Here is a 13,180-nt window from a genome sequence, read left to right as displayed (position 1 = left end):
TAAAGAAAGAAGGCTACAGTAAGTCGGAAATGACATGATTTAATTTCAATTTATGCATATAATATACCTAAAAGCACATAAACTATTAACTTTTGAAGTTTGAACTCTTGACAAAACCGCATCCATTGAAAAAGTACAGTGTACAACACATGAGAAAATTACTTATTTCTCCCTCGTTTGATTTGCGGCCCTCGCCTAGTTCCTCGGCTCGTGCCAACAAATGTCTGCGCTCGTGAGAAATATGTCGTTTTTTCTCATTTGTTGTACAGTATACTATTCCTTACAGAAAATTCCTGTAAGGAAATAAGATTTCCATACAGATATTTTTCGTTTTCAGGCAACAGCTAAATATATGGAAATATCGAACGTTCCTTTCAAAAAGTTGTCAAAAATGTCTAAATTCCTGACCGATTTTTGGATTTGTATTGAAAAATATATTATAATATATTTCAATATTTAATGTTTACAGTTTTTTTAATTAATCTAATGTAAATAGATTTCCAAATTATTGGATATTTCATAGTACTTGTAATTATATAAGTACCTACATATATTGCGAGCTTTTGCCAGTGATTTTCCTTTTTTGCCAATGAATTTCGCTCAAGAGTTGTTTCATACTTTTATATTTCAGAATATTCCAATTTTAAGGATATAATTCTATATTGCAACATACTTTTAATGCTGAATAATTTTTTTCCGAGCGAAATTCATATTTTTTGACATACCCCGTATAAAATTTATAAAATTGATGATGGCTGCACCTTAGGTTTTAGACAATTCAAAGCTCTTTATGAACAATTGCTTTTTTTTCGCAAAATTGATAATAAAAGAGTTATCCTACTTGTAAGAAATAAAAATGAAGTTTAGAATCTAATTTCAGAAAAATTTGCATTTTTTTTTTAATTATAATGATATGATTGGGCACTAATACATATTTTTTGATTATTAATACCGTTTCATAATAACAATTTTCGAAAGGTCGAAGTCACTATTGACCGAAATTAACATTTTTTGATGTAACTCGTATAAGATTGACAAAATTTAATATCTGATGGTTGAATCATAGGATTTACATCATGCAGAACTTTTTATAAAGAATAACTTTTTTTCGTAAAATTAGTAATAACAAAGTTTTACACATGTTCAATTATTCATAAGTAGACGCTGTAAAATTTTAAAAATTAGGCAACCCCCATTTAGAACAGGCTTTTTACAGGCACCCCTATTTTTACATATCCTACAGGCTTTGCACTTACCGATAGTGTTAATTTTTTTTGTTAAACACGTCAGTCAAATTTATAAAAAAAAAAATCATTTTTTAATTATTAATTAATTATAGTCAGAACAGGATTATATCAGAACAGGATTATATGTTTAACATACTAATTTACATATAAAATAATTTTTTTCCATTAAACAGATCGGTGCAGTTCGACCTTATATCGGATCTTAGACTATGTGGGATAAGAACATTATTTGGAATAACTTATTCAAATAACTTTTTCCGATATCTCTAACGCGAAGCAAAATAGCAAAGTAAACCAAACAGTGTAGCATGTGTAAAAAATTATTGTGGAGGCTGAGCCTCCCTTGCCTCCTCTGACCAGCCACCACTGATGCGCATGACGGGCCACACTATCCGTTCTCCAATCAATATAACTGTTTAAGTATTTTTGAAGAAAAAACTTCTTTGCGACGTTAAGAACTTTTTGCATGGGGAAAAAGCATTGAATTCGCGACCGTCATCACTACGGCGAGATATTAGTAATTTATATACTATAGGTTGAATTACCTATATTTCGAACGAAGTTATAATGGATGGAGAAGGGATAGAGTGTGTATAGGAGGAGCTTCCGAAGCAAGCGCATAAGGGGCCACACTGTCCCTACTCCAATCATTATAAGTGATTAGTGTTTAAAAAATTTTTGAAGCGAAATCTTTTTTAACGATATTGTGCACTCTCTGGATGGGGAAAAAGCATTGATCGACCGTCATCGCTTCGCCGAGATTAATTCTGTACGTTTTTGTATTATGCGTATGTATATATAACGTAACACACCCAATGCGTATATAATAAAAGTATAGCACTTCTCTTTGGTTGGGGAAAAATCGTTGATCTCGCGATCGTTATCGACACGGCGAAATATTAGTAATTTATATCCTATAGGTTGAATTGCGTATAAGTTCGACCGAAGTTATAATGGTTGGAGATGGGATAGAGTGTGTACCCGTAGACGCTTGCTTCGCAAGAAAATTTCACTTCTGTCGGCACTCCCCCGAGTGCCTTAATTTTTTTATATTGTTCTTATTAAAATTAAAACTTTCTTTCGTTAGTTAGAATGCAATATTTACTACACAAGCTTTTTGGCTTAAGTAATAGCCAAAGTAATACTATTAGGTCAGGGAAGTAACTATTTTGCCAAGACTCTCTTTAATACATACAGGTATTTAATAACTGCTTTTGAGAAAGGATACCCCAAAATCTTATGAAAAATGTAATGTGGTTCAAATGAAATAAAATTTCCATAAGTAGATTCGTCTCGAAATTACAATCATTTTATATCATTGCGCTAATTCTAAATTTAGATTAATAACGGCTTAAATTTATATAACAGATATAACTCTGCCTGGGGTAGGGTGAGGAAGGGGTGGATTGAGTAGCTCGGAAGTCACCTTACTAAGACCGGATAAAAGAGGAGGGTTAACTACCCACCCTCGGAAAAAGAAGCTAGTTATGAAAACTGCAGCTTTGCCTCGGAACCGAATGGATAAACACAAAAAACGGCCAATGCAATGTAAAAGGGCTGTGAATATCGGAACTTGGAACGTCCAGAGTTGGTACCTACAGACCTGGAGCTGTCACAAATGCTGTGGAACAACTGGAAAAATAGGAATGGATATAACAGCAGTCCAAGAAATAAGATGGCCAGGCGATGGAAATATAAAAATAAGTAAATCCACCATCTTCTTCAGCGGTAACAAAAACGGAAGACATGAATTTGGAACCGGCTTTTTGATTAGAGACAGCCTAGTACAGAATATACTAAAGGTAAAATCTATAAACCGAAAGGATATGCTATACCAGAATGAATAGAGAACTATACAACATTTCGATCATCTCAGCGCATCCACCAACGGAAGAGAAGGATGAAGATATAAAGGATGACTTCTACGACGCCCTATAAAGAGTGATATATGTGATGCCCAAACAAGATATGCGCATGACAATGGCTGAAGACTAACAGAAACTGCAACAGCTAATGCTAATAAAGTCCACCACGTTTCCGCATAAAGACATTCATAAGCAAACCTGCGTCTCAAACTACCATATTACGCGAAACCAAATTGACCACATCAATGTAGATGCCCGACATGGGAACAACATCATAGACGTAAGAAGCCTCAGAGAAATAGTCGGAGACATGCACCATTACTTAGTCAGAGCAAAAGTTAAATCCAGAATATCTAGCCACAAATACAATAAAACAACAATGAACCCACAATGGAACATGGACGAAATGCAGAATACAGAGAAACAACAAAAATATGTAGAACAACTTGAACAAACTTTGAACTCTAAAACAGTTTACAATGATATAGAAGATCTGTGGGAAACTACTGCCGAAGCAATAACCAAGACCGCTGACAAGATCTTTGGAAGGAGTAAGCAGAAGAGAGCAAAAACATGGTATGACCAGGAATATCTGAAACAGCTGGAAAAAAGATCAACAGTAAGAGAGATATGCATACAACTAGTTAAAAACAGACAAAAGTAAAAATAAATGTCGACTGCTGAAAAGGAACAAGAAAAATAGTACGCACAAAGAAAAGAAACTATGAATAACAAAAATATGACGTTATGTAGAGAGACCGACCTAAACCAGGCTCCGGAGCATTCTATAAAGCAATTTCCACTGAGAAAAATGGACATAGAACCAATTATATCCCTACACTGCAGCGTTTAAAAATCAGTATGTTTTTTAAACCTACAATTATCTCTTGTATTTTGTGTTGGTAATATCATTCATTTGAATTTTCTTGAATTTATTTAATTTGTTGAATATTGCTTAAGTTTTTAGTTGACCCTGTAGGCCAGTTTTTATGATTCCATCCTTTAAGCTAGTTTTGATAGATATCAGCTTAAATTAACGCGCAAAACCATTCACCACCTGCGTAAGCAATAGTCGACGGAATTTTAAATAACTTCTTGTAAAATTTTGTCGTAGTCTTTTTCTTTTGAGCTCGAAGCGTTCTATACGACTGTTGGAGTAGGTTTTGAAAGATCCCTTGAGTATTTTAACCTGATTGTATGCAGAGATCATACAACAGCCGTTTTCGACCGAAGACGTAAGCTTCGGGTTGACACGCGAAGAAAAACGCGGGTGAATTTAATTGCTTTCATGATGACTATAATGGTATTCTAAACAAATAAAAGGTTGTAAAAAAAGATTGCTTATGTTGTTCTTTGTCGTATTCTATTAGCTGTCTAGATAATTTTTTTAAAAATAATAATATATGTAAAATTAAATAATATGAACTGACAACTGACAGCTAGATATTTTTGAAACTAGGTCATGTACAAAGTTAAGTTAAAAAGAATTTTGATAAATATTGATAAAGTTATGTTTTTTGTCATAATGTTAAAAGTAAATTGTATTGTGTTGTATGTTACAAGTACAAAGATCATTTTGGTTCAGTAAAAGGTTAGATTTTTTTGTTTTGTCACTCCTATAGCAAAAGCCATATATTTCTTGTTTGTTAAATATGTTTTTGAAATAATAAAAGTTTTTGAAGTTGTAATAAACGTTTTGACCATATACATACTTTTTATTTGTGCAACCCTCTGGAAAAATGTTGACAACATTTCTAATACAAATGTAATGTGAGTTTTAGTAAAAAAAGAGAAGAGAAAAGTGGCATTGAACCCTAAGAGGATGTTTAAATGTAGCCAAATTAGACCCCAAAGAATCTCCTATGAATGTCACCCAATTTGGTACCCGTAAGTAGAAAGATATGCACAGTAAGTACCCAGTAGTGAATTGGAGGATTTTTCCAAACAGCGTCTTTTCTTTTAAATAGTAGGAAGGTCCTCCAATCAGTGTAAATATCCTTTCTCACTTGGTAATGGTAGTTTAGCTTTTTATCAAACCCGTCCATTCCTTAAAACGAATCCCTGCCTATCACCGAACCAAAAACTTAGCCGCCGGATTGCATCGAACGGTTTGAGTGCTTCTGCTCCTTCTTCTTTAGTCCCATTTCGACCTTTGGCATCCAAGTAGTTCATTTTAGCCCTGCCGCCACCTGAGCAAGCATTCAAAACGCTTCAACTCTTATGGATGAAATGGTATGTTTTCTATGCAAACAACACTGTCACACAGCAAATAATTGTCAAAATCCTCCTAGAAATTCTTCCCTAAGTGAACAAGCGTTTCCTACTGAACCCATCCCCACTTCTCCAATATCAAATAATGACACACTATCAAACCCAACAAATAATCTAGATCTTAGTCAACAAATAAATACAGTCGATATTCCCATTACTTCCATAACCCCAAATAATGATTTTCTTCCTCCATCCACCAGTCAGAAACGAAGTCGTTCTGATATCAGTGACACAAGCTCTTTAGAAACACAAACTTCTAAAATACACCCACTAAAATCAATGAAATGCCCACACCAGATGTAATTGTTCCCAATAAGCATAAAGTCAAAAGATCTAAGAAAGACTCCCCCGATAAGTCTAAATTAACTAATTCCACAATTCACACTATTCAAAATCTTTTTCAAGAAAATCCAGACTCATTTTCCCTTCCTGTTGAAAATTTCCTAGCCTTCCTTGAAAATACATTCGGCAGTGATAACCCCTTGCACGAAACACCCACTTTTGTTCACTCAAAATGTCCAGACACTCCTTGACGACATGTCAAAAATATACCCCTCACTTGAAGACAGAACAGCGAAAAATAGATTCACAAGAGTCACTAAGAAAATTTAAAAAGAGTTAAATATAGACAACACAGAAATAGAAAGTACAACATCTCAATCAATCAATAATGATAACGATTATCTCTCAGACTCTTTCTTGATTACCTAAAGCCATTATTTTCACTCTAGTTCAATGGGATTGCGATGGGTTCTACCCTCGCTTAGAACGCATACAACAGTTAATCAACAATACACAAGCCAATATCATTTGCTTTCAAGAAACTAATTCTAAATACTCTCAAAAACGAGAGCTTAAAAACTTTGAAGGTTACCATTTTCTTCGAACATCATTTAATAGAGCATGTGAAGGAACCTCTTTTTTCGTGTCTAACGATTTATTTTTTTTACATCATATCCTAACCACTAATTTGGAGGCTATAGCATTTTTATGGATGGTATAATATATATAAAAGGTATAATATGTACCTATGTTGTGTCCTGAAACAGTAACTATATGCAGTATTTATATTCCACCTAACTATAACCTCACTGAAACCGAGTTAAATGATTTAGTCCGCCAACTACCTAGCCCATTTATACAAGCTTTACAAGCTATTTATAAGATATCACAAGCTTTTAAATCCTTATAAATCGATAGTTAAAACCAAGCAATATGCACAGATTCCTTATCATCACTCTTCTCCATAAAAAGTTTATATGTTCAACATCCTTTAAATCACGAAATCCATAACATCTATAGTACACTTGCTTCTCAAGGCCTAGTTGTTACTATCATCTGGATACCATCCCATATCGGCATCCCCGGTAATGAAAAAGCAGATCACGTCACCAAACTAGCTTCTACCCTAAATGGTGAGCACTCAAAAGTCCGTGGTCAAATCTGTAGTGATTTGAAGCAGATGTTTAAGCAGCAACAACATATCTCTTGGCAAATCCACTGCACCAATCAAAAGCACATTACACGAGATCCGGCAGACTGACAATATATTTCAAATTCCAATTATGACTAGAAAAGAAAAAGCAGTCATTCGAAGGTTGAGAATTGGACATACCCGATACACACACGAATACTTCATGAAGTCTGAACCGGAGCCTAATTGCCAAATTTACTTTAGTGTTTTAAGTGTGAAACACATCCTTACTGAGTGTCCTCAGTATGTGACGCAAAGAAATCGACATAAACTTAAGCCAAATATTAAAGATATTTTAAACTCGTCCGATCAACTTCATAACCTAATTAGTTCCTTAAATTCACGATATGATCTTTTGTCTTTATAATCTCTATATATCACTACCTGTTACTCAAAATTCAGTGATTAATAATTAATCATTAAAATTAATTATTAATGATTATTGTAATAATTAGTTTTAAGTCTCTATAGTATCTAATGATTGTATATCCAATATTTTTGTCATAATATTTACCTAATGTTATTTAAGATTCCAAATCAACTGTTATAATAATTAGTTTTAAGTCCTCATTTTAATTAATTATTGTATAGCCAATATTGTTTGTGTCAATGGTCATTGCAGCCGAGACATATAAATTTAAATAAAAAAAAATACAATTTACACCATTATTCATCGAAATTCAGAGTTGGTGCAATGATATGAAGTGATTGTAATTTCAAGACGAATTTCGAGAGAAATTCATGTAAATTTTATTTCATTTGAGTGACATTACATTTTCCATAAGATGTGGGCGGTGTGCTTTGGTGATAAAAATATTTAATAAACATAATATGCAAAAGATTAAACGTCATTTTTACTACTTATAAACAATACGTAAACAATGTAAGATTACTATTCGATATTAATACTAATGGTAGGGGAGCCCAAGCGGGGATTTTTGCAGTTACTCGAGCGGGTCAAATTATCACATGTGACCCTGTAAATGTACCTCTACCATATTGGCTCTTAATACAGGGAAGTTCGTTAAGAGGGGTCCGAAAAAAAATCTATCCTTAACAAAACTCGAAATCGTCAGATTAAGATAAGGTAAGTTAAGTACATGCAAAAGAGTGTATATCTAAAAAATCTGACGATTTGAGCCGGGCGTAAGAAAATGGGTGAGTCACAAAATTTCACACAAAAAAGCGAATATTTTACGAAATGAACGTCAGATCGAAGAACTAAAAAATACGTGTTCAATATTTTTCAAAAATCTACCGAATAATAATAAACACGACCCCCACGGGGAGGGGTGGGTTTAAATTTAAAATTTTAAATACGAACGCGATATTTCGCGAAATGGACATCAGATTGAAAAACTGCAAAAAGCACGTATTCAATATTGTTGAAAAATCTATCGAATGGCACCAAATACGAGTCCCCACGGAAGTGGGGTGGGGGGTTACTTTAAAATCTTAAATAGAAGCCCCCAATTTTTATTACAGATTTGGATTTTTTGCGTAAAAATAAGCAACATTTATTCGAGACATTTTTAGAATTATGGATTGATGGCGCTATAACCGGAAAAAAAGATTGCTGGAAATGGAAAATTAAATTAAAAATGGAAAGTCTCCCACTTTATGGAAAACCTAACTTAACTTTTTTTGGTTATAGGACCTACTCTTCACAACCCAATAGGTCCCCATAACGCTCGAGTAACTGCAAATTTAGCACACTTTCTTCCCCTACTATAAAGGTGAAACCGGAAAACTATATGGAAAAGTGATACAATTTTACTTAAAACGCATAGAAAATTCATAAATATTAGAGTTTGTGAAGTTATTATTGTCAATTTGTTGCTTAATTACATTTTTTTACAAAAATAGCTTCAAAAGTCGGCTTTTGAAAATGATAAGTAACTTTCTGAAAATGCACAAAAGTCTTTAATTTCTCGAGAAAATAAGAATACTATAACAATAACATGTATCTATAGTCACATCTTGGACGATTTCTTTTTTTGCTAATTACATAGTCTATTTCGTTTTCGGTTTTGCTATCCGGGCTTTGCCAAGTACATCTTTATTGCGGTTTTTTTTTGTAGAACAAGCTGTTCATTTGGAATAAGTTCCTGAAGAAGAAAACCATCCAGGGTGTCTCCCATTTTATTTCGTTAGTCTGGCTCGAATTTTCCGATAGATATTTTTTCAACAAATTAAACTCTGCTATACTGCCAGTTTTAGTATTAAAATCACCACATATACAGTGCTAGCCAAAAGTCCGGTCCACCCGTCGTATCTTTTGAACGGTTATATCTATAATAGTGAAATTTGGAGGAGGAAATAAACTAAAGTTGGCTTCTCAACTAGTTATAACAGGTGACGTAATAATGTCAGATGACGTTACAGCGCCAATGTGACAGATTAAATGGGACCTTATGGCAAGTGATATCTCGCTTTAAAGGTATTAAAAATACCTATTTAGGCATACCAATTTGGTTTGAGTTTAAGCTCGTGTTGATGAATAAATTAAATAAATATAAAATTGTAGTTTCGCATTTAATTAATAAAAATTCAAACGTCCGCCTATGGTTACTTTTCAAAAAGGTTGACGTTGACGTAAAACAATTAGAGAATTGAAAAACGTCAACTTTTTTTTGACAAATAACCATAGGCGAACGTGTATATTTTTATTAGGTAAATACGAAACTTCAATTTTATATTTATTTAATTTATTAATCAAAATCAAAATCAACTTAATCCAAACAAAATTAGCAGGATTGAATAGGTATATTAAAATAATTGTAATTTCGAATATAATTAATAAATATTCAAACGTCCGCCTATGGGTATTTGTCAAAAAAGTTGACGTTTTTCAATTCTGTTTTCAATTTTTACGTCAACATCAACATTTTTAACAAGTAACCATGGGCGGACGTTTGAATTTTTATTAATTAAATGCGAAACTACAATTTAATATTTATTTAATTTATTCATCAAAATGAGATTAAACTCAAACAAAGTTAGTATGACTGAATAGGTATTTTCCATACCTTTCAAACGAGGTATTACTTGCCATAAGGACCCATGTTAAATTATCTGTCACAGTGGCGCTGTAACGTCATCTGTCACTATTACGTCACCTGTTATGACTAGTTGAGAAGCCTACGTTCGTTTATTTCCTCCCTCCAAATTTCACTATTATAAGTATAAACGTTCAAAAGATAAGAGTGGGGGGTACGGACGGACTTTTGACATAGCACTATATAATTTTGTCCTTTTCATGAGCATTTTTCAGTGCGTAACAAATGATAGGAAAAAGGGTAAGTCCGTGATAATACACATTTATGACATTTATTCTAACATGACATTTTAGTTAAATCTGACAGTTGTCACATTTGAAAATGACAAAAACAAATCAAATGTGTTTCTTGCATTTATAAAATGGTATTTTCTTTGATTTGTATATAGTCTGGGCTGATTATCGGAGAATAGGCCATTTTTGGGAAAAGTTATTTACCAGCAATTTTATTGCTGGAATCGAATCTTATGATTTTATATATTAATAATATAAGTATGCAAAGTCCGCAGATAGTGTGCTACTTTTTTTATAAACAAAATGGCGCCCGAAAATCGTGTTGTTTTCAATTTTTGCTCTATAACTCCAAAGATTTTAACTGTACACCAAAAATACTCAAATAAAAATTCACCGCAATTAAATTCTGCATAGAGACGTGTTTTTTCCGATTTGCTTCGATGAAAACTTTCCCCGGAAAAAGCGGGTTTTTCCAACAAAATCTTTAATTTTCAACTAAACTTTTAGATCAGTAATTGTTAATCAATATTTAAATAACTTGGTACTGTAAAAGCCCTTTTCATATAGATTACAATTCCAGAAGTCCATGGAAATTGAATAAACGGTTTAGCAGCAATTGAATTGTTAATTAAAAATTTACGGTCGCTATAATAACGACAATAATTATGATGCATAAGAATAACTACGATTTTTTCATAAAAAGACACTATACCTATCTAATGTACTTTACAGAATTGAAATTAGACTATTTAAGCGGCTTCAGGAATATTTTAAAATTATAAACAATTTTTTGGCTTATAAACAAATAGAATATCTCGGGAAATATTAAACTAAATTAAATTATGAACACGGTATTCGAAAAACAGCGGCAAATCTTTTAAAAGAAGAAACGTTTAATTATGATGAGTAGTTCCTGAGATACAACCGGTCAAAGTTGACCGGAATTTACGGCCAAGATATAAACAATAGGATCATAACTTTCAAACCATCACCTTTTTATTTATATCCTCTTTCTCCACACCAATTTTCATATCCTTAAAATACTCATAACATATTATTATAATAAAAACTATCGATAATACGTGTGAAAATTGCCAAAAATAGCAAAATTCCAATCAAAAATTAGGTTGGAGAAAATGCAACCCTCAAAGTTCAAAATCGGTATACGTTAAAAAAATGCATTTTCTCGGCTTCTCATGGAGCAATTTCTTTCATTCTTTTTTTGTTTCCAAGTTATTCGAGTAGAGCCATCGAACTAACGCATTATTAAATGTCAAACTTGCTTTTTTTTGTTATAATAAATTAATTTATTTATTATAACACAAAATTTTAATTTGTTTAAATAAAAATTGTTTAAATAATTATACAGCTTTCAAATGAGAATATTTATGTTTTTAACTTTAAAAGGTACACTTGTAGTAAGTTTATCTAAAAAAAAAGCCTACAACTGGAAAAAATATGTAGTTTTCTGTTCTTATAAATAAATTAATATATTATAACAAAACAAAAGCAAGTTTGACATTTAATAATGCGTTAGTTCGATGGCTCTACTCGAGTTAGTAGGGAACAAAAAAAGAATGAAGGAAGTTGCTCCATGTGAAGCCGAGAAAATGCATTTTTTTAACGTATACCGATTTTGAACTTTGAGGGTTACATTTGCTCCAACCTAATTTTTGATTGGAATTTTGCTATTTTTGGCAATTTTCACACGTATTATCGATAGTTTTTATTATAATAATATATATGAGTATTTTAAAGACATGAAAATTGGTGTGGAGAAAGAGGACAAAAATAAAAAGGTGATGGTTTGAAAATTATGATCCTATTGTTTATATCTTTGCCGTCAATTCCGGTCAACTTTGACTGGTTGTATCTCAGGAATCACTCGTCATAATTAATCGTTTTTTCTTTTAAAAGGAGCGTCCTGCCACTGTTTTTCGAATACCGTTTTCATAATTTAATTTAGTTTAATATTTCCCGAGATATTCTATTTGTTTATAAGCCAAAAAATTGTTTATAATTTTAAAATATTCCTGAAGCCGCTTAAATAGTCCAATTTTAATTCTGTTAAGTACATTAGATAGGTATAGTGTCTTTTTATGAAAAAATCGTAGTTATTCTTATGCATCATAATTATTGTCGTTATTATAGTGACCGTAAATTTTTAATTAACAATTCAATTGCTGCTAAACAGTTTACTCAATTTTCATGAATTTCTGAAATTGTAATCTATACGAAAAGAGCTTTTACAGTACCAAGCTATTTAAATATTGATTAAAAATAACTTATCTAAAATTTTAGTTGAAAATTAAAGAATTTGTTGGAAAAACCCGCTTTTTCCGGGAAAATTTTTCGTCGAACTGAATCGAGAGAAACACGTCTCTATGCAGAATTTAATTGCGGTCAATTTTTATTTGGGTATTTTTGGTGTAAAGTTAAAATCTTTGGAGTTATAGAGCAAAAATTGGAAAAAACACGATTTTCGGGCGCCATTTTGTTTATAAAAAAAGTAGCACACTATCTGCGGACTTTACATACCTATATTATTAATACATACAATAATAAGATGCGATTCCAGCAATAAAATTGCTGGTAAATAACTTTTCCTTGTATTTTGCTAATTAAACCAGAGTAATAGTCTTATAAATTACACTGATTATATTTGTAATACTATTATCTAATTAATAAAAAATATTTTTTATTATGGCGCCATCTATCGACAACTAGAATAACTAGAATAAATTTTGTAAACGTCTGTAATCACGGACGTGCCTTTTTTTCTCTCACATACAATTTAATGCGTTAGAAAGAAATCGAAAAACTGTGACGCACTGAAAGATGATCATGAGAAAAAAATATCATGTGTAGGTGTTTCGTTTAGCGCTATTATTATTTCATCATCAAACTCCTCATCTCCCTTAACTTGTGTGTTAAAAGGACTGACAATAGGTTTTGTTGGTCTATTCAGGTTTCCAACTGTCAATTGTAAGTGCATTCGTTTCTTTATACGCCTGTGATTGTTCGCCCTGTA

Source organism: Diabrotica virgifera, chromosome 7, assembly GCF_917563875.1.
Source record: "Diabrotica virgifera virgifera chromosome 7, PGI_DIABVI_V3a".
NCBI lineage: Eukaryota > Metazoa > Arthropoda > Insecta > Coleoptera > Chrysomelidae > Diabrotica > Diabrotica virgifera.
The sequence above is the reverse complement of the archived record's forward strand: the minus strand, read 5'-3'. Positions refer to the sequence as shown.